Source organism: Rattus norvegicus, chromosome 3 (genome assembly GCF_021556685.1).
Source record: "Rattus norvegicus strain SHRSP/BbbUtx chromosome 3, alternate assembly SHRSP_T2T, whole genome shotgun sequence".
NCBI lineage: Eukaryota > Metazoa > Chordata > Mammalia > Rodentia > Muridae > Rattus > Rattus norvegicus.
In genome coordinates, this window is record NC_141536.1 from 19285763 (window position 1) to 19303061 (window position 17299).

A 17299-nucleotide genomic window follows, 5' to 3' on the forward strand; every position below is an offset into this window, starting at 1 on the left:
GCTGTCCCCTCAGATACTGTTTTATCTTTATCCATGCACATCTTATAAGCAAGACAAAGTTGGGGTTGGAGATTTTGTGTGTATGGGGGGCAATGTTCCCCTCCTTCCATTAGAAATCCTGCCTGGCTACAGGAGGTGGCCACTTCAGTCTCTATATCCCATGCTGGTAGGAATCTCAGCTAGTGTCATCCACATAGACACCACATAGCACCTCTCATCCCAGGTCAACAGATAGTCCCAGAGATATTCTCACTAACATCCATTTTCACTCTCAGCCTTCCCAATAGGCCCTCCTGCCGTGCCTGATTGCCATACTCACACCCCTCCTGACCCTCTACCAAGTTCCCTGTCCTTATCCACATCTCAGGATATTTATTCCTCCTTCTGAGCATAATTCACATATCCTCCCTTGAGACCTCATTATTACCCCATTTCTTCGGAATTATGGATTGTAGCATAGTTATCCTGAACTTTATGGTTAATGTCCAATTATAAGGATATATATATATATATATATATATATTAGGAGATATATATATGAATGACATGTATCTTTCTTGGTTACCTCACTCAGGATGTTCCATTGAGTTGCCTGCAAAATTCATGGTGTCTTTACTTTTAATAATTTAGTATTCCATTTTATATATGTACCACATTTTCTTTATTCATTCTTCAGTTGAGAGACATTTAGGTTGTTTCAAGTTTCTGGCCATTATGTATAAAGCTGCTATGAACACAAGTTGAGCAAGTTGTCCCTGTGATATAGTAAGCAATCTTTTGAGTATATTCCCAGGTGTGTTATAGTTTCCAGGTTAGAACTATTCCCCATTGTCTGAGAAACTGCCAAACTGATGTCCAAAGTAGTTGAACAAATTTGTAATCACACCAACCATGAAGGAATGTCCACCTTGTTCCACATACTTACTCGTCAGCATGTGTTCTCATTTGGGTTTTTGATCTTAGTCATTCTGATGGGCATAAGACGGAATCTCAGAGTGGGTTTGAATTTCATTTCCCTGATGTCTAAGAATGTTGAACATTTCTTTAAGTGTTTCTTTGACATTCCAGGTTCCGCTACTGAGAATTCAGTTTAACTTTTTATCTCATTTTTCACTATTTATTTGTTCATTTGTTTGCTTATTTATTTATTCATTCACTTCATATCCTGATTGCTAACTCCCGTTTGGTCCCACCTCAGGCAGATATTCTCTCTGAATCCCTTTCCCTGTCTCCTTTGAGAAGAGAGGTGACCTGGATTCTTAACCCACCTTAGTAAATCAAGTCACTAGAGGATAGGCACATCCTCTCCTACCGAGGCCAAATGAGGTGGCCAAATTAGGGGAACAGGATCCACAGGCAGGCCACAGAGTCAATGACAACCCACAACTCCAGTTGTTGGAAACCCACAGGAAGACCAAACCACCACATCTGCAACATACTGTGCAGGGAGCCTAGGTCCAACCCATGTGTGATATTTATTTGGTGGTTCAGTCTCTGAGAGTACCCAAGGGTCCAGGTTAATTGACTTTGTTGGTCGTCCTATGTTGACCCTGTCCTTTTTGGGGCTCCTCAATACTTCCCCCAACTTTACCTCAAGACACCCAGAGCTCCATCTAATGTTTGAGTGTAGGTCTCTTTCCACTGGCTGATGGGTGGAGCCTCTCACCTGTCTACAGGAATAACAGAGTATCATTAAAAGCTTTAGGGATTAGTTCTTGCACATGGGTTGACTGTCAACTTGGGGTGGTCATTGGCTGACCCCTCCCTCAGTTTCTCTTCTGTCTTAATCCTTGCATATCTTGTAGGCAAGACATATTTGGGCCAAAGATTTTGTGGATAGGTGGTTGTCCTCATCCCTCTACTGGGTGTCCTGTCTGGCTACAGGAAGTAACTACTTTAGAACCCATATTCTACAATGCTAGGAGTCTTGGCTAGTATTGCTCTGACAGAAACCTTGTTTCCATGACTATGTGGGCTTTCTGTTGTTTCTCTTGATGTTGAAGGCCAGCTTCAATCCATGGTACTCTGATACAAGCAGTTATTCTGATTTTCTTGGATCTGTTGAGGCTTGCTTTGTGACCAGATGTACGGTCAGTTTTAGAGGAGGTTCTATGAAGTGCTGAGAAAAATGTATTCTGTTTTGTGTTTAGATGAACATTTCTATAGTTATCTGTTAGGCCTGTTTGGTTCACAACATCTGTTGCTTTCATTATTTCTCTGTTTAATTTCTGTCTCAATGGCCTGTCTGTTGGTGATAGTTGGGTGTTGAAGTCTCTCTGGCTATTAAAGTGTGGGGTTCAATGTGAGATTTAAGCTTTACTAATGTTTCTTTTATGAATGTGAGTACACTTGCTTTTGGCATAAATGTTCAGAATTGAGATGTCAACTTGATGGATTTTTTTCTTTGATAAGCATGAGCATTCTTCCACATTGGTTTTGATTAATTTTGGTTGAAAATCAATTTTATTATATATTAGAATGGCTACTCCAGCTTGCTTTTGGGGTCTGTTTGCTTGAAAAAACTTTTTTCCAGCTCTTCTCTATCTATATCTTTTTTGTTTACTTCTTTGATTTTGTTTTTGTTTCTATGCAGCACAATGATGGAAACTATTTTGGCATTTACTCTATTAGTCTATGTCTTTTTACTGGTGAATTGATGTCCAGAGATACTAATGACTAATGATTGTGAATTCCAGTTATTTTGATGGTGGTTGTGGTGGTTTACATATGCTTTGCTTGTCAAGTGGCACTATTTGGAGGTGTAACCTTGTTGGAGTAGGTATGGCTTTGTTGGAGGAAGTGTGTAACTGTGGGCATGGGCTTTAAGACCATCATCTTAGTTGCCTAGAAGCCAGTCTTCTCTCAGCAACCTTCAGAAGAAGATGTAGAACTCTCAGTTCCTTAAGCCCCATGTCTGCCTGGCTGATTCCATGTTCCTGTCTTGATGATAATGGACTGAATCTCTGAAACTGTAAGCCAGCCCCAATTAAATGTTGTAATTATAAGAGTTGCCTTGGTAACTGTGTGTGTTCACAGTAGCAACACCCTTACACAGTCATGTTAGTGTGTGTGTGTGTGTGTGTGTGTGTGTGTGTGTGTGTGTTCTTCAAGTTTTCTGTTGTGCTGGATATTTTTTATAGATATTCTTAAATTTGGTATTGGTTTGGAATACTTTGTTTTCTCCATCTATAGTGATTTAAAGTTTTGCCAAGTATGGTAGGCTTGTTTGGCATTTGTGGTTTCTTAGAAGCTATAAGACAGAATCTATCCAGGCTTTTCTAGCTTTTACACTCTCTGTCGAGAAGTCAGGTATAATTTTTGATAGGTTTTTCTTTGTTCCTTGCAGCTTTTATTAACCTTCCTTTGTTCTGTAGTGCATTCACAAAAAGGGACCTACCATGCCTGCTCTCCAAAAGACCCAACAAGCATCTATCTGAAAGAGTCAGATGCAGATATGTGCACCCAACCAATGAACAGAAGCTGCTCACCCCCGGGTTGAATTAGGGAAAAGCTGGAGGAAGCTAACAGGGAAGGTAACCCTGTAGGAGGACCAGCAGTCTCAATTAACCTGGACCCCTGAAACCTCTTAGACACTGGATCACCAAGCAGGCAGCATACACCAGCTGGGATGAGGCCTCCCACACATATACAGCAGAGGATTCCTGGGTCTGGGTTCAGTCAGAAAAGATGCACCTAACCCTCAAGAGACTGGAAACCCCAGGAAGTTTAGAGGTCTGGTGGGGTGGGTGAAGTGGGGACATCTGACATCCTTGTGGAGACAAATGAGGGTGAGAGTATCAGGGAACAGGGAGGAGGTATAGGATGTGGAACTCTCAGGAGATAGACCAGGAGGGGAATCAAATCTGGAGTGTAAAAAATAAATAAATAAACAAAAAACCAGGGAAAATTATCTGTTTATATTTGATTTAAAATAAAAGTTTATATGACAATAAAAAATGTCTAGTTAGAAATCTTTTCTTGAAGAAATCTAGATAAGTTTATAAGGCAAGGTATCCCTAGTAGGATTATGAAAAGGAGAATGGGAGTTAAGAAAGACAGTACCCAATTGCATACTGGACTGTTAATGATTCAACAACAATGAACTGTTGCTTAGATTTTTGTAGTTCCATTTGTAGTTGTCAGATCTTGTATCTAACTATACATGATTTGGTAACATAGAAGCAAAATTTCTCCCTGAGAAAAGGACAAAGTCTACCTTTTTCTGCTGTTTGTAAATCTAATCTTCACCAACTTTTATAGTACTATAGCATCCAGAAAGTCTACTTGTCCATGAATGGTCTGAGCCACCTGTTGGAGATCCTAGATAAACTGTGAGTTAGGGAGGTAGTCAATCCCGCTGCTCCAGTGGAACACTAGCAGCCACCTACCCCCCAGGATTGTAAGAAGGAATAAGATCTTAATCACTCATTTACACCACTATAGGCCCTTTGTTAGAAACCAGCAAGGATTCTACACCTGGTATCACTCTTAATTTTGGATAAAGGAACACTGGAGCACATGTCCCAGGCAACCCAGAAGGTATGCAGCAGTTCACTTGAGCACTATTGAGGTTTGAAGCATTGTGAACATTTGAATATAACATCTGAGAGGCAGGGCTCAAGGTCAAGGTATTCCTATAGTCCAAGGAATTCAGTATACCCATAAAGCATGTCCTTGAGGAGTTAAAACGATCAGCAATACCAAAGAGAGAGATGTAAGAGAGATAAGGGTGATAGTAGTATTTGTCTCAAAGTAATTAATGAGCAGAAAGAATAGAGAGTCTAATAATCCAATGGATGAGGTCACAAATGATAGTGACATCAACATTCCCCAAAGCAGCCAGGCAGAGTGTTATTAAGGCATTTAGGAGAGCCAAGACTTGTCCCACGGTATTTGCAGGGTAAATATGAGCAACCCCAATAAATTTCTAGTTACTTTTTACAGAAATTTTCCTTTAGTTATAGAGAAAAGAGGCATAGGAATAATCCCAGATGAAAAGGAGATGGATAAGGACCTTGATAGGGAACTGAATCAGTCTTTGACAGCCTGATTTAGAGCAATTTTCCAATCTTATTACAACAGGCTATGATCTCTTGAATGATAGATGTCCACATGTTAGAACTACCCTGAATATGTATAGATATGAAGAAATAGAGGGAGGAGAGTGCAAATTTAGGTATAAAAGATTTTCAGGGGTTGGGGATTTAGCTCAGTGGTAGAGCGCTTGCCTAGCAAGCTCAAGGCCCAGGGTTCGGTCCCCAGCTCCGGAAAAAAACAAAAAAAAGAAAAGGAAAAAAAAAGATTTTCAGATCATTTGTTTGTGCAGGGAGAGAAAGTTGCCACCATTGAAAATTGAGAATGTCAGGTTTGGATATTGAGCAGTACCGAGGCCAAGCTTTTTATAGTAACAGAGCAAGGCTTTAGTAAAACATGAGTTCATGGAAGAAGAGAGGAAAGAGTTACAGAAATGAATGCAACTCCTAAGAAGTGAAGGCAAGGAAACAGAGAAGGTTTCAACAGAGGAAGAGGAGCAAGTATCTTAATAACTACAGCGATGCCTACATGGTAAAGACTTGGAGAGCTTAGCAGGATCAAGAAACCTTACCAAGTAGGTAAAGAGAGACAGATAGAACAGGTGGAAGGAAGAAGTGGTTGAAGAGTCATACCCTAGAATTTGGAACCAAATAGGGTGGTGTTGTGGTTTGCCCTGAAGTTGTTTGTATTTTGATGCTAATTCCACTGCCCCAAGGACAGCTGCCAAGTCACATACTCAGGAATCAGGTGACTTCACCAGAACCTCCCCATTGAATTTGTAAAGTGCAGGTGAAGGGCAGGTACAGGATAGAAGGAGGCCTGTCATTGGAGGAGAAGGAAGGATGGGCAGGAGAGAAGTTTGAAGGAAGAGGAGGAGACTAGAGGAGAAAAGAGAGATGAGACTGAGGAGAGGGTGAGAAGCCATGGCAGGTGATGTTAATATTCTGCTCTGTGTATTTACAGGTTGTTATTAATGTTCCTAAGCAATGGATGGTACCGGGCTTTGTATTTTTAAGTGGATAATTATATCTTATCAATTGGATCTAAGATTATTGTTTTGTATGTTCTTTTATGTGATGGTTTGAGTGTAGGAAAGTGTGCGGCGGCAGGAGACTGGGCCGCCAAGGAGTTCGGATGTGTTTCCGCCAAGATATCTAGCAGATATCTTGGGGCACTGTGGTGCTGGACCTAGTGTGGTAAAAGACCACAATACTTTTTTTTTTATTTTTATATTTTCACAACAACAGGGTGGGTGGAAGAAGCCAGCAAGAACAAACATCCATACACATCTTGAGAGAGTCAAGATCCTTTCAGTTGACCATAGCAGCTGCCCAGACTCCCAAAGCCTAGGAATCTCCAGGTCCCTGCTTCAAATGTGGTTAGGAGGGTCATTAGTCCCAGGTCTGTTCAAATCCTTACAAACCATTCTGCCCATTGTGCCATCAAGAGGGACTTTGCGGTATTGGTTGACCCTATGTCCCTTGCAGCAAGGAGATTCAGGCCCAGTCTCCCCTCTAGCCAACCCTCTAGGTCAGACCATTGATGACTGAGGGGCCCCCAGGTCCTCTTGGTCTAACTACCACTATCTCTGACAAGAAGCCCTAGGTAGCCATCACAGTATAAAGACAATCTAACTCCTTCCTTCTGGACATGGGGATTACTCTTTCAATCCAAATGGAGTTTTGGGTACCGACTCTTTTTCCTGTTCTTTCATTGCCTGAGTTGGGACAAGCTTACCTGACACACCAAACACCACCCCTTATCTGTATATTTTGTGGTATCCCTCTTAATCATTTCTTTCTTATAGTATCAACATAGATGTCCTGCTCTCTTACTAAGATGGGAGATGGAACTTCTTAGCTAAAATGGGATCCTCTATTTCCTTTCTTTCTCTATCTGCTTGTCCCCATGTTCATCATTCATAATCTTTTCCTTCTCCTCCACACCACACAGTCTGATACACCTTTACCCTTATTGATTTCCCAGGGGGATCTATGGATGTTGAAAACCCAAAAACCCTTCATAGCAAAACATCATTCCCCTCTCATTATTCAATTACAAAACCTCATGAGACACCTCATTTAGGCTCAATTAATACCCTCTCTCCAAAACCTTAAGAGATGTAAGCCTCTTACCTTCAACCTTTATAGAAAAATCTTTTACACCTCACATCTTTCACATATAACACTCCCATACTCTCAGTTGAACAACCTAATATAACCAATCACTTGATTCAGGATATCCAACTTATCAACTCAGCAGTGGCTCCTCATCACCCAGTTGTATCCAAGCCCTATACTCTGCTCTCTACAAAGGCCTCCAATTCCTCTGTCCTGGACCTCAGTGATGCCTTCTTTTCTATTCTTCTGGACTCCCAGTGACAAAATATCTTTGGCTTTACTTGGACTGACTTAGACATACTTTTTTACCTAACACATTTCTACCATCCTACCCCAGGGGTTCTAGAACAGCCTAAACCTACCTATCCAGGACTCTGATTTATTCTCTTTATCTTTTCTGAAATTTGAACTTCTCCTTTGCCCATCCCTGAAAATTACCAAGGCTGATACTCTTCCTTATTAAACTCTCAGTCCAACATGGGATATAAGGTTTTACCTAGTATGGTCCAACTGTCCACTCCTTGGGAAACTTATCTCAGTTTAAATATTAGTCTAACTCACAAGGCTATTACCCTAGATAGAAAACATCTAATCCAGTCAATTTCAAGCCCTACCACCAAACATGAAATTTTATTCTTCCTGGGGATAGGTGCTGGCTTCTTATGCTCTTGGATTTCTTTTTTCTCTCTTCTCGCCCACTTATATGAAGTAGCTCTTGGCTCCTCACATAAATTCTTCCTCGTACCATTCCTAATACCTGTCATAAGCTTCAGTAAACCCTTCTCCAGGCTCTGGCCCTACAACATCCAGACTTAATTCATCATTTCTCTGTGTGTTACGGAAAAGGATATAGCTTCTATATAGCTGTGATCTTCATTTGTGCCCACTGAGTACTTGTTGAAAAAAATTAGACTGTAGTATTCAAAGATGAGCAGCTTCTCTGCATGCTCTGGCTACAGCTAAAATTCCTAGCTATAAGTCAAAGAAGTTAACTTCTGGGTCACCTATTACTGTCTTCTCTCCCCATGCTTGTATAAGGCTCTCTTAGGGGTGGAGATTTCCAGGGTAGAGATCAGTAGAATTTCAAGACACACAGGGAATAATGAGATTTCAAACTCAGGGACATGCTCATCATCCTGTCCATTGACTGGACTCTCACCTCCACCCCCATGTATTTCTTTCTCAGCACTTGGTCTTCACAAGAATCTTTTTCTCTCATCTGTCACTGTACCTAAGTTGCTGACGGACATGTACACTAATCGTCATTTCCATTGGAGGATGATTTTTTTTTTATTTGCTACTGGCCTGAGTGGCTTCCCAGTTACATCAATGATGTATGTCCAAAACATCTCCACTCTACCACCATTATGAGAAAATTGGTGCATTATGAAAAGTTGTGTTTTAAATCCTGTATAGTGCCAGCCCCTCTCTTGCATCTTCTTAACATAGCTGCTGTTCTGTGCTGATGCCATGCTTCTTTTAAGACCTAACTGCCATGATTAAATTGGCCTGTTCAGATACCTTCCTCAAAGAATTGGTCATCTTCACAGTCAGGATGGCAGTCTTTATTTAAGATTTTTATGTATATTGGTATCTTATGGGTACACTGTGGCCACAATTCTGAGGGGCTCTTCAAATGTGGGAATTTGTAAAGCATTGTGTACATGTAGCTCCCATCTCTCTATGCTGTCTCTTTATTATGGGGCTATTTGAACACTACCTTTTCCCAACATCTAATAATATAATGGACAAGGACATCATTGTAGCTGTCATGTAAACAGCTGTCATACCCATGTTAAACCTCTACATTTGTAATTTTAGAAACAGGGATACAAAAGAAGCACTTGGGATATTCTTGTCACATAAGAGTCTTTTTATGGCAACATCTGAATATTTTCGTCAAAACTCTATCTTTATTTATAACATGAACTTGACTTCAAACTTGAATGTTTTTTAAAAATTATTTTTGTCCTCAAGCTCTTAGACAGTAATAAATTGGATGAAAATAATTGATGAGAATTCAATTAACAGTGCTACACTGTATAAATGTTTTTTAATAGTTTCATTTTTATTTTTATTAATAAGTGGTAACTGTATTTATATATGTAGTATACTGATATTTCAATACATGAATGCAATGTGCACTATCAAGTCAGTAATTATTAGCTCCTTATCATTTCTTTTTGTTTGTGAGTTTTCATAGACTACATAAAGGCTATTTATGTTGTGAAACTTACTATTCCCATATGACTGTACATGGCATGTATAATCCTTCCTCCTTTGAAACACTTCCCATATTTTTAGCAATTATTGGATTGTTAGTTTATAAAAGAAATCTTTTGACCAGCAAATCTAAACTAAATTTACTTTTATTTCAACTCTGGATATCAAGTTTTTGCCAACTATACTTCAGACACAATTTAATATTTAGAATACATGAAGAGATTTGCAAAAATGAAACAACACAAACCAAAAGTATCGCTCAGTAAAACACACCATTCAAAAGAACACATATAAATGGTAATTAAATATTCTTAAAAGTGTAATGCTATATAGAAACATGGAAATAAAAATAAGCACATTAATTTTTTATAGAAAACACGTGCTATAAAATAAATTCCACTTATATATACATATTTGTTTATTAACAAAAATATTTAGATGGATTAGTAAACCAATGATAGAAAGGTTAACCCCATGTTTATATTATCTAGAGTTCTGGTACAAAAGGGAAATTAACTTTCTAAGTAACAATCAAACACATAGAAAAGAGCCTTTCCATTTGAAAAAGTTTTTCCAAGTATGACCTTGCAGGGGAAATCTGACTGTAGCTGAGAAGGTCTCCCCACCTCTCCTTCTGCTCACATTCACAAGCAAGCTGGATTTTTTTCCTAAGGACAGTATTTTCTCAAAGTCTTTTCTTAGAAATTCATGTTTAAGAGTGACCTGACCAACTCTCTTGAATAAGGTTTTCTGGAACTGCACTGCTTAACAAGTTCCCTGGGTAATTCTCTTGAATATCAAACTTTAGATGCCCTAGGGCATCTGTCCTGGAGGGAGTCAGAAGGAAACTCAGAAGTCAGTACATCTTTAACAGCTTAAAGCTTGGTTTCCTAGTTCATTGTGTCTTTTCTCTGAAATACAGAGTGGAGTCTTCACACCTGTAGGTTTGACATATTTCTCTTTGTTGTCAGGGAGGGGCTTGGGCCATGAGGTTGTACTGGATCTCCTAGAGGTGAACTTAGAAGTTGTTCCTGAGAGCTGGGTAGCCTCAACATGAAGTTCAGAGCAGAGATGTAGCTGAGGGGTGTGTGTGTGTGTGTGTGTGTGTGTGTGTGTGTGTGTGTGTGTGTGTGTGTCCACGTGCTCTTAATGAAGTAATTTCTGACTTCTAGTTCATAGAAACAGGGATTAGTAGTCATCACTGGCCAATAACTCCATTGAATTTCACCTCAAAAGGCGTGGGAATTGAAGAAAAAAGACTGAGATAGTTGACTACATAGCCTTTTTGGAAGCTTGATATCATTGTTTATGTTTTTAGGTATCACAATGTGTGTTTATTTAGAGTAGGTAGTAAATGGCCAATCTAGCATAATCTCTCTTTCAACATCTTAAGTTTAGATGGCACTGAATTTTTATTTGGAGAATATAATTAGTTAGAAAGCTCAACGTACTAAACACAGCCCTCATTTCTCAGCTTCTTGATACAATCCATTGATTTCTTGCCTCCATTCCCTAGTACAATCTGATACTTATTGATTTATTAGGGTGTTCTAGAGTATTTTTAGAATGGGGAAACTGTTTTTAGGCAATAAAATAAAAAAGCATTTACAGAGAAAATGGTAAAATGGTTTTTGTGATTTTTTTTAAGGATAGACAAAAATAGTGACTATATGCAATCAATTACCAAGATATTAACATCAACACCTTGGTATATTTCAGATCAAACTTTCCTTTTAACTGAGGTTTTAATTTCATATTATATTTCTAAATTTTAAGTTTGTTATTGTATGTTCATCAATACATGTTATTTTCCTTTTAAAATGTTTATTGAAATATTTATTAGTTTTTAAGCAGGGGAAATAATACTGGGAATGGAGGATCTAGTCAGGGTGTATGTGAGAGAAGCCAATCAAAATGGAGTATGCATGAAGATGCCATAAGGGAATCTGTTTTTGTAAGTGAAAATTTTAAAAATATTAAATTTTAAAAATGACTCCTTCACAAATTTAAAAATTATCACACTGAAGTGATAAAATATAACCAAGCCTCGTGTACATTCTTCATTTCTTTTCTTTTCCTTTTTCCCTTTTTAGCCTGCTGATCTAAATGTACCATGCTGCACTCAGCCATAGAGCTTTATCCTTCAGAACATGGAGCCTAGCAGCCGCAAAACACTTGAAAGCAGTGGAAAACCTGGGGACCAGGCCAGGCATTTTTTCCCTTTTGACCACTCAAGATTCTCCTTAATATTTTTGTCTACTCTTTGGTAAGGGCCAAAGGGAAATGGTGTGCTGATACAGGATCAGAGGATGATCAAACTAGAAAGAAGTGTAAAGTAAAAGAAAAATTTGACACTTAAGTCAGCTCTTCTAGCAATTGCTGTCCTTGAGAACTACGATGAGATCCTGATGTCTCACCTCACTCACTCTGTCCATATGTGTAGCAGGCTCTGGGCATTAATTTGAGCTTAACATGAGCTTTCTTTCTTCCGTTCTTTTCCTTCTTTCCTTCTTTCCTTCCTTCCTTCCTTTTTCTCTTCCTTTTTCCCTTCCTTCCTCCCTTCCTTCCTCCCTTCCTTCCTCCCTTCCTTCCTTCCTCCATTTCTTCATTCCTCCCTTCTTCCTTTCTTTCTTTCCATCCCAAGCAGTGCCTGCTCCTAATACCCTCCCCATGCAGAAATCCTCCTACATCTTCTTCTCTTCTGAGAGGGTGTCCTTCCCAAGTATCCCCCCACCCTGGAGCATAAAGTCTCTGCAGTGTTAGGCCCATCCTCTCCCACTGTGGCTAGACAAGGTAGATAATTGGAAATGGATACTGTGGTCAGGCTATAGCTTTAGGGACAGCCTCTTCTCCAGTTGTCAGGGGACCAACATGGAGACTAAGTTGCACATCTGGTAGATATGTGCTGACAGCCTCATTTTTAGCCTATGTATGTTCTTTGGTTGGTAGCTTGGTTTCTGAGATCTCCCAGATGTCAGGTTACAAGATGTCTGACCCCATACAAGTCCCTGATCTCTGTTCAATATTTGACTGTGGGTACATGTGTCATTTTAGTCAGCTGCTGGTAGATCACCTCAGAGGACAGCTATGCTAAGTTCCTGTTTATAAACATAACAGAACAGGGAGTAGTGCTTAACCATGGGATGGGTTTCAAGTTGGGCAGTTATTGGTTGGCCATTCCTTCAGTCTCTGCTCTGTCTTTGTCCTACATTTCTTTTAGGAAGAATTTTGAGCCAAAAAGTTTTTGGGTGGGTTGGTATCCTCATCCGTCCACTGGAGTTCCTGCCTGGCTACAGGAGGTGGCCTCTTAAGGTTCTATGTCCCCACTGTTGAGCATCCTGGCTATGGTCAACACATTGACTCCTGGGAGGCTCCCTTGGGAGAGGGTAGAGAGAAGGGAATGTGGGGGCAGATTCAGTTGTGAGGAGAGACAGGAGAGAGGACCAGCAGAATGAGTGGAATTTTGCAGTTGCAGAGTGTGTGGGATCTTTAAAATGAGCTTTTAAAAAATCAGGAACTAGGTCATCAACTCTATTTCCAACATCCCTACAGCATTTCTAGATAATGCTTTAGAGCATTTCCAAGAGAAGACAATAGTTTTAGGGGAAGAAGCTACACACACACATACACACACATGTATACATATATACATTCCTGATAAGAGGGTTGCTCAGTAAATGGGTAGGTCCACTTGCTTGAGCCCAAAGAATCTAGAAAGGACAAAGGAGAACAGCAGTGGTTATTGTTTGTTTGTATGTTTGTTTGTTTTGATTTTTGGGGGGGGAGTTCTTCATTAGAAATAAAACAAACAAAAACAGTCTTTCTACATTGAGGTCATTGAATCTGGATGAGATTAGAAAATTATACAAAAATAACAGTAAGTGAAATAGTTCTACTTGATATCATAGTTAACAGATTTGTCTCTTTTCTAACCAACTTCATGAATAACTGAAACATTGGCCGTACATATTTGGCAGTGGCCATTTGCTTTTGCCTTGTTGGGTATTGAACTCAGAGCCTCATGCATGCAGAATGAATGATTTTTCCAGTGTATTACATCTCCAGAAGTTTATTTTTGAGCCAGGCTTATTGAAGTATTTATTATTGAACACATTGAAATATCCACCTTAGACTTTAAATATTAATAAAAATTAGGTCGCATTTCCTCTTTCAATTTTATTTTTCTGGGATAGTTTATGTATTTATATTTCAATTGTTATCCTCTTTCTCCCCTCTTCCATACCCCTTCCCCATACCCCTGCTTCCATGAGGACTCTCTTGTTCCAACCCACTCTAAACACAACACCCTGGCATTACCCTACGTTGGAGAAATGAGCCTTCACAGAACCACAGGCTTTTCCTCCCATTGATGCTGGACAATGCCATCCTCTGTGTTGATGGTTCAGTCCATAGGAGCTCTGATAGGGTTTGGTTGATTGATGTTGTTGTTCTTCCTTTAGTGTTGCAAACCCCTTCACTCTTTTCTCTAACTCCTCTGTTGGGGTCCCTTTGTTAAGTGCAATGGTTAGCCACAACCATCCTCATCTGTATCATTAGGGCTCTGGCAGAACCTCTCAGGAGACACCTATATCTGGCTCCTGTCAGCAAGCACTTCTTGGCATCAGTAAGAGTGACTGGGCTTGGTGGCAGCATATAGGATAGAACTACATGTGGGGCAGTCTCTGGATGACCTTTTCTTCAGTTCCTGCTCCTCTCTTTGTCCCTGAATTTCCTCCCATGAGTATTTTATTCTCCCTTCCAATAAGGAATTAAGCATCCACATTTGGGTCTTTCTTCTTGTTGGGCTTCATATGATCTATGAATGTTTTTTGTTTGTTTGTTTGGTTGGTTAATGGGTTGTTTTGTTTTTTTTTAAGGTATTCTAAGCTTTTGGACTAATATCCACTTATCAGTGAGTGCATACCATTTGTGTTCTTTTGTGACTGGGTTACATCACTCAGGATGATGTTTTCTAGTTCCTTCCATTTGCCTAAGAATTTCATGCAGTCATTGTTTTTAATATCTGAGTAGTACTCCATTGTGTAAATGCACCACATTTTCTGTATTCATTCCTCTGTTGAAGGGCATCTGAGTACTTTCTAACTTTTTGCTATTATAAAAAATGCTGCTATAAACATAGTAGAGCATGTGTCCTTCTTATATGCTTGAGCATCTTTTGGGTGTATGCCCAGGAATGGTATAGCAAGGGTTCTCAGGTAGTACTATGTCCAAATTTCTGAGGAACCACCAGACTGATTTTCAGAGTGGTTGTAATACCATCAATCATGGAGAAGTGTTCATATTTCTCCACATCCTCAAGAGCATCTACAGTCACCTGAGTTTTTTATCTTAGGCATTCTGACTGGTGTGAGGTGCTACCTCAGGGTTGTTTGGATTTGCATGTCCCTGATGACTAAAGATGTTGAACATTTCTTTAGGTGCTTCTCAGTCACTAGGTATTCCTCAGTTAAAATGTTTTTGTTTAGCTCTGTACTCCATTTTTAATAAGATTATTTGAATCTCTGGACTCTACCTTCTTGATATCTTTGTATATACTGAATATTAGCCCTGTACTTGATATAGGATTGCTAAAGATCTTTTCCCAATCTGTTGATTGCTATTTTGTAATAATGACAGTGTACTTTGAATTACAGATCCTTTGCAATTTTATGAGATTTTTGTCGCATCTTGATCTTAGAGTATATGCCATTAATGTTCTGTTCAGGAAAATTTCTCCTGTGTTTATGAGTTCAAGGCTCTTCCACACTTTCTCTTCTATTAGTTTCAATGTATCTAGGTTTATGTGAAGGGCTTTTGAGCTTTGTAAAAGGAGATAAGAATGGGTCAATTTGCATACTTCTACATGCTGATCTCCAGTTCATCCAGCACAATTTGTTGAAAATGCTGTCTTTTTTCCATTGGATAGTTTTAGCTCCTTTTTCAAAGATCAAGTGACCATTGATGTGTGGGTTCATTTCCACCGATCTACCTGCCTGACTCTGTGCCTCAACCATGTAGGTTTTATCATGAGTGCTCTGTAATTCAACTTGAAGTCAGGCATTGTAATGCACCTAGAAGTTTTTATTGTTGAGAATAGTTTTTGTTGTACTGGGTCTTTTTATTTTCCAAATGAATCTACAAATTGCTCTTTCTAATCCTATGAAGAATTGAGTTGGAATTTTGATGGGGATTACATTGAATTTGTAGATTGCTTTCGGCAAGATGGCCATTTTTACTATATTAATCCTGCCAATCTATGAGCATGGGAGATATTTCCAACTTATGAGAACCTCTTCAAGTTCTCTCTTCAAAGACTTGAGTTACTCGTGATACAGATCGTTCACTTGGTTGGTTAGAGTCACACCAAGGGATTTTGTATAATTTGTGGTTATTGTGAAGGATGTCATTTCCATAAATTCTTTCTCATCCTGTTTATCCTTTGAGTAGAGGAAGTCTACTGATTTGTTTGAGTTAATTTTATATCCAGCCACTTCACTGAAGTTATTTAAGAGCTATAGGTGCTCTCTGGTAGAATTTTTGACATTACTTCAGTATACTATCATATCGTCTGCAAATAGTGATATTTTGACTTCTTCCTTTATAATTTGTATCCCCTTCACCTCTTCTTGTTGTCTAATTGCTATGGCTAGGACTTCACATGCTGTATTTAATAGGTAGAGAGAGAGAGTGGGCAGCCTTCTCTAGTCCCAATTTTAGTTGGATTGCTTCAAGTTTCCTTTCATTTAGTTTGATGTTGGCTACTAGTTTGCTGTATATTGCTTTTACTACGTTTATATATGGGACTTGAATTGCTGATCTTTCCAAGACTTTTACCATAAAAGGGTGTTGAGTTTTGTCCAATGCTTTCTCAATATCTAATGAAACGATCATGTAATTTTTTTCCTTGAGTTTGTTATAGTGAGTTATATTGATTGATTTCCATACAATGAATCATCCTTGCATGTCTGGAATGAAGCCTGATCATGGTGAAGAATCGTCTTGATGTGTTCTTGGATTCGGTTTGTGAGAATTTTATTGAGTATTTCTGTATAGATATTCATGAGGAAAATTGGTCTGAAGTTCTCTTTCTTTGTAAGGTCTTTTTGTAGTTTAGGTACAAGCATAATTATGGATTCATAGAAGGAATTAGGTAGTGTTCCTTCTGTTTCTATTTTGTGGAATACTTTGAAGAGAATTGGTATTAAGGTCTTCTTTGAAGACGTGATAGAATTCTACACTAAACCCATCTGGTCCAGGGCTTTTTTTGGTTGGGAGACTTTTAATGACTGCTTCAATTTCTTTGGGGGTTACATGACTGTTTATATGGTTTATCTGATCCTGATTTAACTTTGGTACCTGGTGTGTGTATAGAAATTTGTCCATTTCATTCAGATTTTCCAGTTCTGCTGACTATAGGCTTTTGCGGTAGGATCTGATCATTTTTTTAATTTCTTCAGTTTCTGTTGTTATATCTCCCTTTTCATTTATGATTTTGTTGATTTGGATTCTGTTTCTCTAACCTCTGGTTAGTCTGGCTAAGGGTTTATTTATCTTGTTGAAAGAACCAGCTCCTGCTTTTGTCGATTCTTGGTATCGTTCTCTTCATTTCTACTTGGTTGATTCCAGACATGAGTTTGATTATTTCCTGCTGTCTACTCTTCTTGGCTATATTTGATAGTATTTGTTCTAGAGTTTTCAGGTCTGCTTTCAAGCTGCTAGTATATGCTCTCTCTAGTTTCTTTTGAGAGGAACTCAGAGCTATGAGCTTTCCTCTTAGTACTGCTTTTATTGTGTTCCACAACTTTGGGTATATTTTACCTCCATTTTCACTAAATTCTAAAAAGTTTTTAATTTCTTTCTTTATTTCTTCCTTGACCAAGTTGTCATCGAAGAGTGCATTGATCTGCTCCCATGTGTATGTG

At 39.0% G+C, this 17299-nt stretch overlaps 2 protein-coding genes and 1 pseudogene across 6 annotated transcripts in view; all 3 read left to right on the forward strand.

Annotated features, from left to right (window-relative positions):
• Or1j20 (olfactory receptor family 1 subfamily J member 20) overlaps positions 1-17299 on the forward strand; it is a 62454-nt gene that overhangs the window by 26643 nt on the left and 18512 nt on the right. The window lies entirely within an intron of this gene.
• Positions 1-17299, forward strand: part of Or1j4 (olfactory receptor family 1 subfamily J member 4) — a 47698-nt gene that overhangs the window by 26643 nt on the left and 3756 nt on the right. For 2 of the 5 annotated variants that reach the window (XM_087653692.1, XM_087653691.1), the window contains one exon: positions 11471-11643. The exons of the other annotated variants lie outside the window; for them this stretch is intronic. The gene's annotated coding sequence lies outside the window, so the exon portion shown is untranslated. The remainder of the gene's footprint in view (positions 1-11470; positions 11644-17299) is intronic. 5 annotated transcript variants of the gene reach the window in all.
• On the forward strand, positions 8279-9042 carry Or1v2-ps1 (olfactory receptor family 1 subfamily V member 2, pseudogene 1; annotated as a pseudogene).